The following is a 9421-nucleotide window of genomic DNA, read 5'->3' on the forward strand; positions in this document are numbered from 1 at the left end:
TTCTGATCCTGGGGTTTCTCCTTTCTACTCTCCTACAGCGGATCCTGGTTCCTGGCCCGCGTCTTTATCTTTCTTTTTTCAGGAATACAACATCTTCTGTCTATCTTCCAAGTGTCAGTTACGGTTAACTTGGATTTTTCTTTTGCTCCCTGCCATCTCTCCCTTCTTGTCTTTTTCCTATTTGTCTTTGTTCCTTTTTTTTTTTTTTAAACCTATGCTTTGTTAGAGGTTCCCTTAACTCTGGCTACTCTTATGTATTGGTTTGTATTTAAGAGGAAAGCACTAGGGGGCGCCTGCGTGGTTCAGTCAGTTGAGCGTCCGACTTCGGCTCAGGTCATGATCTCACGGTTCGTGAGTTCGAGCCCCGCGTCAAGCTCTGTGCTGACGGCTCGGAGCCTGGAGCCTGCTTCAGATCCTGTGTCTCCCTCTCTCTCTGCCCCTTCCCCACTCATTCTCTGTCTCTCTCTGTCTCTCAAAAATGAATAAACATTAAAAAAAAAAGAGGAAGGCACTAAAATATTGATTGTTGACTTCGTGTGTGTTTATTGGTTTGCCAACTGACGAGCTCCAGGGCGCAGAGGTCACGGGGCAGGCCGGACGCTTTCATCTACAGGGGTTTGTGTCTGAGCTGCTAGATCACATTTCTGGGTGTGCCTGTGTCGGGACAGGGGATCAAAGTGGCGGCAAGTCCGGCCACCAACATCCTAGAAATGAAGGGGACCGGAAGCTGAGGAAGATGATACGAAGCTTCCAACTAAAATTCTAAGATGAAAATGGTAGTAAGAAGCATTCTGATTCCACAGATGTGAAAATGTCCATGTTAGTGTTGACAGAAGACAGAAATTTCCATCTTCGGTGCCTGGCTTGTCTATAGCCTCAGAAGTTCTGTGACCAGGACTCCTCCAGCTCGGTTTCTTTTGAGGACAAACAGCTCTTTTCAACCAATCATCCTGTGTTTTACCACTCTTCTCAGCTTCTCTTTTGGACATAGTGGGGACCCTGATTCCTGAGCTCTTCTGGGTATGGCTTGCTCCTGAGGGTTCCACGTGCGGGCTGTGGCATCAGCCTTCCCCCTCCTCTGCCCACTATCTGTCTCCTAAAGTCTTCTAGTTTTCCACCAAATTCTCCCCTGTTCTCTGTGTCCTCACAGTTTTATGTTCTTGTATCTATTACGATCATTTCAGAGGGTTTCTCGGGAACAGAGATATAAGGTGCATCAAACACCTTCCTTAGGCCAGAAGATTCAGCCGGATTTAAAGCAATTCATGCTTATAAAATTACCAAGAGCAAAGTCCAAAGACCAATTAAAAACTAGGGACATGTTAACTCACATGTGTGAATGTTAACTCATTTCACAAAACTGATTTCCCCTGATATGTAAAGAACTTCTGCAAATAAATACAAATGAAACTATTGGATTTTAAATGTAAGAAAACATAGTCTAATTCCTAGTGAGAAGAATGCGATGATCTTAGCTGGTTTGGAAAGATGGAGAAGTTATATCACACACTGGGTTGATGATGCATAGACAAGAGGTGTTGTCTAGCCTTCCTCAAGAGGGGAAGGCTGGAATGGAGTCTAGGGAAAGCAATTAGGAAAAGATGGTCAAGCTCAACATCTACACATCCTTTGACTCAACATTTCCCTTTTGAGGAAACCATCCTACGTCTCTAATTGAATATGTGTCACATAATTGAGACTTGAAATTAACATTAGCAAAAAATTGGAGACACCACCACGGAACTGGCTCAGTAGACAATACTATATCCATACAGTAGAATATTAAGCCAGCCTCAAAATGAGAAATCTGTTTATTGAATCGATACGGGAGATATTCAGGCCATATTTCTAAGAGAGAACAGGGAGGTACCAAACTGAGTATATTGTATTCCTGTTTGTGTATAAAAGAAAAAAGAAACTCACAAGAAACGAGAAAGGACTGCTTGGCCGTTCTTGGCACCCAAAGGTTCAGATTTCCAGGATTCATTCTTCTCCCACACCTGCCATAATGCCATAAGGACATGGCAAGGAAAAGGCTGGCTTTGTTGGGACGATGTCTTTCTCAATTCTTTGGCGGGCCGGAGAAGGAAAGGGGTCCTGGCTAACACAGTGACATACTCCTGTACTTGGAAGGAGAGTGAGCCATGGAGGCTGACCGACTTAGTGACAATAGTCCGGTGCAGATAAAAACTATTAAGACACTCTTCAGATATAATGGCAGAGTTTTTAGAAACATAGTGGTTAATCCTTAAATGAAAATGAAAAAAAAAATAACACTTGGAAAATAATTACTTTGATGAATCAGCAAAGTGGTATGATTTCCCCCTATGATCAATACACACTGATACGGAGTCAAAGTTGGGAAGGGCATCCCGGACCCTGGAAGGTCTCCCGCCTACTGGGCTGGGTCAAGGGACCATTAAATTAAACTTCCCAGCAGAGGGGAGGGAGATTCCAGTTCCAGGCTTTGTTCCCGGTTCCCTGACAGCAGACTTCAGGACGGGGCTGTGGCCTCTCAGAGACACGTTTAACTTCGCCAAGTCAGACAACAAATGTACTGAGAACTGTGTGTGCCCTGCCCTGGACCGTGGACCAGATGACACTGGCCATGAAACTACCCACACAGAGCTCCTTTCCACCTGACCCTGGGATTTTAGGAAAAGGAAAAATGATAACATGATTAAAAAATGTCTAGTCTCATGACCCGGATGTACTTTCATTATGTTATTCTTAGACCGTCGATCTCTTTCTTAAAAAAAAAAGGGGGGGGGCTTAAAATTATTTTTCCTCTGTGTGAAAAAGGCAAAATTTCAGCTGAGAAGAAGTCCAGATTTCTCGACCTAACATTATACACGTACTGGATTTCAAGTTCTGCTTGGAAGGTGCACATACTTTACAAGAGTCCTCCAGGCTCCCAAAGCAACCTGACCTGCCCAGGTCTATGCAGCGTGTGTGAGCGGAGATCCGACCTGAAGTGCCAGCTGGCAGGTTACTCTCTTAAAGGCTCACCTGGACATTCCAGATGGCTGATAAATCACACAGGGGGGTGTTAATTTGAAAGGTTCAATCTTGGCTAATTGCCTGTAAGACTTTCTTTCACAGAGAAATGCTTTCAAAGGGGAAGGGAACAGTCTAAAATCTGATCCTAAGAGGGAGATCATAAAACCAGACAGGTTTTTATAGGACTGTCCCTATTGGAGCCCAAACGTTGACGGCTTCTGCAACATGAATGGTTTTCCTTGCTATTTTCTTCCCAGCTAATGGATATGAGGATCCCCTTAGAAACGTGTCCTACACAGACCTTGAGAGGCTTGCGTCTCTTATGACGTAGAATGTGGAATGAAGACACGTCAGTGCGCCCTCATCTATACTTGGGGGGTTCAGCGTGGCCATGGGGCTGGCTTCCAGAGTCCCTGACTCCACGGGGAGGGGGCGGCACGCAAAGGTGGGTTGGTGGCATTTTCTTGCCTTTTCTATGTAACTCTTTTAAACACGTACTCTTAAGGGAAGCTTGCAAAGATGGTCGTTAAGTTCCTAGAAGAAATGTCAAAGTATTTACACATACCATGTTTGAGTTTTACCAACAAGAACGTTTGCCTGGAGGCAAATTCCTCGGCCCAGTGGACACCAATCCGACTGTTTCCAGGACGCAAGGACGTTGATGCAGTCGGCAGCATGGGCTGTTATTTCTCTCTGGAATCCTCGACAACCCAAAGGAAGTGAACAGAGCCTGCGTTCAACATCATCAGACCGAGATCCTGCGAACCCAGTGGCATACTCTACCCAGTTCATGACTTCGGGTTTGCAGTGCCTCTCATCCCATGTTGGCTGGATGTAGCAGGGCTGACTGGCTGGACGGCAAGGAAGACCAAGTGAAATACGCCACGGATGTAAAATCACTTCATTACGTACATCACCTCCTTCTAATTTATTTTCCGGTCACCTGTCCTTGTTGACCAGACGCTCCAAGCTAATGCTATTTCTATGAAAGCTAAGGCTTCATTAGAACACCTCTTTCTGGATGATCAGAATAGGGCTTTCCCCCCAAGCACTGAGGCTCACCTCCCCCAGGAAGCCTTGGAGTGGCTATGTCTGCGTCTGGAGGTGGCAGTGTTTCCAAACTCCGAGCCCCCATGTAGGACGCAATGACTGCATGGCTTATCGTGAGCGCCCAACGTCTAGTCCAGTTATATAGCACCAAAGAGAGTTCTAACACCCAGTGACTGAGGATAGCGCATAACTCTCTTTCTGCCTCGAATGCTCTTAGGCATTGTTATGTGACTGTGTACCGTATTCTGTCCTTGGCAACCTCGGCCAACATTTCCTTTGTTAATCCTCTCGGCTCCCAGACGTAGCTCTGTGCCCAACACTTGTTCTTACAAACTGTTCCTTCTGGGCTATTTCCCCTTTTCTAGTACATAAACCTTTTCACAAGTTGAACATGATTGTTAAGAAAACAATATGCTCGAGGAGTTATTTAATACAATATTTGATTTTAGCCAAACTCACTGATGAGAAGTACGCTTGAAATCCCCATTATAAATAATGGTTATCTAAGTTGGTGAGATTGTGTTCCTGTAATTACTAAATGGAAGGTGCTTATCATAGACTAGAAAATAGTCTTGCTCAGGAAGAGGGAAACCAAATTACATTACGGTGAATGCTCCCAGAGTGCTGGGGACGGTTCCAGCTACATCATTTCCTGTTCTGAGTATTGTCTGGACCACGGTGCAGCTGGAAGGTGGCCCAAGCCCAAAGACAGATGACCATAGTGTAATTTCCACGACATGCAAAACCTGGCAAAACAAAACAAAACAAAACAAAACGGACACAACAAACCAGTAGAAGCGTAAATAAAGTAGGTGCACAGACATTGAAAACAAAGACTTAAAAATGCTCAATCAACACACGAGTAAAGACTTGACCATACTCATGGTCAATGAAACACAAATGAAATCCATCATGAGACATCATCTTTCATTTACAAATTTGGCCAAGATTTAAAGGTACGCTAACTCTTAGGGCTGATGGAGTTTAAGTGAAACGTGTGATCTGTGGTGGATGGAAAATAACACAACCGTTACGTAGCACAATTTGACAGCATGCATACAACTCGACGTGGACGTACTTGAGTTCAGCAGTTCCATTTAAAACCGTGTGACTCACTCAACGCCAGTGTGCAAGATTGCGTACCCACTGTTCACAGGAATAAAATAATGGAAACAAACTACGAGTGTATCGCTAAAGGGTTATTAAATTTGTGATGGGGAGCATCCCCTATAGAACCTGCTCTCAATCTCACTGCAAAACACATCAGGGGCCCGGCCACTGCCGGTCCCCTCTACCACCATCTCGATACCCAAGTCTGGTCCACAGGACGGCTCGCCCAGTTGGCCTTCCTGGTTCTACTTTTGTGAACTTGAACTGTATCACCTGACCCCAAAACAACAATCCACGCTTACTGGGATGAAAAAGTGTAGGTTCACTGCGGAGTGTCAGTTCTAGATCTGCTTCTACAAAGCTTCTACCTTCTTCCCTCCTGTCTCTTCCCCTCTCGGGATCTTAAAGGGCACACAAAGAGTCTGTTACACAAAACACGTACAATATTAATTCCGCACTGAGTTGTTTTTTATGCTATTTTTAAAGAGGGTGAAGTCAGTTGTATGCTGCCATGGATACTTCTATAGGAAAAAATAAGACCGTAAACCATGAGTGTGACTTGAGTCCTATTTTTGGAAAAACGTACCTTAAAGTCCAAGTCCTGAAACATGGAGCTGGGGTCGGGGAGAAGGACATCCACCGCCGTTGGTTTCCTGGGGTTGGTTTGGGACTTTTCTGGTTGTGTAAAGATGGGCATCCATCGCAGGTGAGGCCAGATGGGAGAAGCAGCCCCAGCTGGGGTTGCCGTGGTCCCAGAGCAGCCATGAACTCTGGTCCGCCTTGCTGTGCCCACCGGTTCATTCTCCGGCACAGTTGTGTGTCATGTGCACAGAGCGTGTTCTGTTGGTGACGGAGTTGGGTGCAGAGGGGCCCGGTGCAGGGACACTCCCAGGAATATGGCCTCTCCCGTGTGGAGACCCGAAGCCACAGATAACTTCTCTGATTATCTATACACGCAAGAAGGATCTGGCATCTCTTCTGTGTGTGTATTTTTTGACTTATTTTATTCTGACTTCGTGAACTCAGCTATTATTTAACATAAGACAGCTGGGGGTTGTAAAAGTATATGGTGTGCTCATCTTCCATGAACCAAATGCCACTAAAAAAATAAACTTCCGTTTTCTCGTGTGCGTAAAAGCAATCTGGCTCCAGGCCTCTCCTCCATCTGTCCTGCTCTCATCCGCCATCCACCCTGCACTTTGTACAGAGGTCACGTGGGCCTCGTGGGTCACTCCCCGCCAGCCCTACCACGCCACATGCAGAGTGCCTCGTGCTCTTCACGTTTGGACGCCGAGAAAGACCCAGCCCACCCTGCTCCCTCGTGGATCCCCCCTCACTACCTTTGGCAGAAAGGAGCTCTCCTTGTACGGTCTTATCCAAATGGACTTTATGTCAACCAACAGGCCTGCCTCTTGCAATATGGGATGCGTGTTCTCTGTGCTCTTCGAGAGTCTGGAGAAATGTATTTTGTTCAACATATTCACCGTGCACGGCACCTAACCCAATGCCTGTCACGTAGCTCTCGTGGCACGAGGGTGTTGGGGACACGGACCCGACAGTGTCAGGAGGACCTTTATCAATACATCATCTAGACACACGAGAACATGGATGTGGATGACAGCTGGCGGCCGGAGGAGCCCTCACCTTGGCAACTCTGGGTAGACTTCCAAGTCCTAAAAGGGATCGCCTTTATTTTACCCAATAGCCAGAAACCAAACGGACATCCCTGTGGGACTGCTGAGGCGCGTGCAGCACAAGGTCAACAGCCAATTGGATATCAAGCCAAGAGTGGCACCTAAGCGTGGCTCAGGTGTTTGCAGACTCAAGGGTGGCTGGAGACCGCCTCTCCTGCAGGCCCCTGGAGGGTCTGCTTGGGGCAGGTCAGGATAGAATCCTGGGAATTTGCACGCGAATGAGTTTCTCGGTTGATTCTGCCGCCAGTCAAAGCTGAAACACATCCTGAGAGACTCGGCAACTCTTGGTGGTCTTGAAGACCGCCGTTCTTTGCACTTGGGAGGTCTGCTGCCCGGCTTGGGGCCTCTGCCCGGGACCAGCTCAGCTCTCTGCAGTGAGCGATCACAGGCGGCCTCCGTGAGCGTCCCTCTCACCCCAAGTAAGAGGGCTCAGCCTCCCCCGGCCCAAAGGCCACCTACAGGCCATCGGCACACAGGTCATCCGGGAGAGAAGGGGCTGAACCATGTCTGTCTTTTCCCTCTGTTTTCCGCCTCCTGGCAAGTAGGCCCTGCCTCCCGAGTCCTGTAATAACTCCTGACTTAGTCATGTTGAGGCCTGGTCTGCTTCTGTATCTAGATCCACGGTGTCCTCCAGTCCTAACACGCCTCCCCAGACACCCAGAAATAGGACTCATAGACTTGCCCTCAGAACCAGCCCCCGCCCGCCCCACGTAGTCGCAGCCTCCAACAGCGCAACTGGCTGGTGAGCCCCAGTCAACAGCCCCCTCCAGCCTCGCAGCCACCGCACAGGCCTCCTTTGCACATGGATTGTCACGACCGTGTTCCTGGAAATTGGGGGTAGCAAAAGAGATATGCAAACAAACCGGAATGGAATGGCACTCGGTCAACCTCTGGGGAAATCCGCACTCCATAAATGACCAAGGTATTGTCCCAACAAGGGGGAGACACTGGCCACGGTCTTGTGGGACACTCCTTAGTGGAAACCGAGTTGGCAGAAAGACCTAAAAGCAAATGCATGCCCCCCCCCCCCCGGCCTCCCGGGGATAAAGTGCTATAACCAGACATCCGCAGAGAGGCGCTGAGAAATGTCTGCGTTATTCAGCGCTTGGTTTCATCTAATGAACGGGCAAAGAATAGCAGGATTCCAAGGGGAGGATGGGCAGGGAGAGGAGTAGTTTTGTTGATACTTATCTATTTGTTTTTCCGGTAGGACGAACTGCGTTTTGTTTCTCTTTCAGTACCTGTATACTTTTCCTCAACGTGTAAAATAACACGGCTGTGCTGCAGGCAGCGTAGACACGGGGGTGCCCCGGAGCTCAGCGCATCCGCGGCCATCCCAGGAAGCTCCTTGGGAACCATCCCGCGAGCCCCTTCTTGTGTCGCCTGCCGGGTAAACGAGCCAAGAGGCGCACGCGGCAAAGGAGTTGGTGTATGATGGCGAGCCGCGTTCGTTAACCAAGGCTCACCCGGAGATAGACCAATATCCGGTCTATTCAACTTACATTATCCATAACATAGCACATTCCCACAATCCGGGATTGGCCATGCAAATCCACCTCCAGACCAATCTCTCCCGTGCCCTCTGAACAGTTGAACGGATTTCAGTGGCCCACACCAGACAGGAAATAGCTACGGTTTCCTGTTTGGCTCAGAGTGCACCTCCTCCTAAACATGGTAGGGCCAACATCTGCTTCCTCCTGTTTCCAGGCACCCGCCTCGATCCTTTTATTCAAATGCTTTCATGTCTAACTAATTCTCCTCTGTTTACTGTTCCCTTTCTTCTATCGCGACTGGCGGGCATGCAGACGGCCATCTAGTGCCACCTGCCAGGTGATCGCGACGCACGATTCGTAAAGGGATGCTTGATCACATCCAAGGGCTAATTGGCAGGGAGAGCTGCTGGAAATCACAGGAGAAGGGAATCATTGATTGTGCTGTAATCTTACTGGAATTGGAGGCAGGAGCTTTAAATCGCCCAGAAATGGAGGAGCTGTCTTTTATGTGACACCTCTGGGCTCGTACGAGCTCCACTCTGTGCGGCTGGAGGGAGGCCTTCGCCATCTCTTTATCAAAGCTGATTTACATGATACAAATTGTGCTACACTTTTGGTTCATCTTCTACTATTTTCTAGAGGGCCCGGTACAGAAATGCTACATCCGTGTTCCACGGAAACCCACTTCATTGTTAATCATCTCATTTTGATGTTGTGACGACCCCGGCAAAAGTTGTGTGTTTACGCTCTTGGTGAGTAAAGCAGAATGAGTATGGATAGAAAGCTTTTTATGATAAATTATGTGGAATAATTTTTTTTTAAAAGCATTTTAAAAGGGAAATGTTTGTTTACAAAAGAAACAGGAGTTAGTTAATTCAAAGGCTCCCTTCCTTTGACTCCCTTTGTCCCAAGACACCCCCCAACTCAAGCGCCCTCTTTTGAGGGGCGCCTGGGTGGCTCAGTCGCTTGGATGTCTGACTTTAGTTTGGGTCATGATCTCATGAATTGTGAGTTCAGGCCCCACATCGGGCTCTGTGTTGATAGCTCAGAGCGGATCCTGCTTCAGAATCTGTG

The 9421-nt window shown here is 47.8% G+C and overlaps 1 long non-coding RNA gene across 1 annotated transcript in view; it reads left to right on the plus strand.

Moving 5' to 3' along the window:
* The first annotated feature begins 7528 nt into the window (after positions 1-7528).
* Positions 7529-9421, plus strand: part of LOC122474510 — a 7456-nt gene continuing 5563 nt past the window's right edge. Inside the window, exons 1-2 of the long non-coding RNA XR_006294922.1 lie at positions 7529-7776; positions 8987-9103. This is a non-coding gene — a long non-coding RNA (uncharacterized LOC122474510). The remainder of the gene's footprint in view (positions 7777-8986; positions 9104-9421) is intronic.

The sequence above is a fragment of the Prionailurus bengalensis genome, chromosome D4, assembly GCF_016509475.1.
Source record: "Prionailurus bengalensis isolate Pbe53 chromosome D4, Fcat_Pben_1.1_paternal_pri, whole genome shotgun sequence".
Lineage (NCBI taxonomy): Eukaryota > Metazoa > Chordata > Mammalia > Carnivora > Felidae > Prionailurus > Prionailurus bengalensis.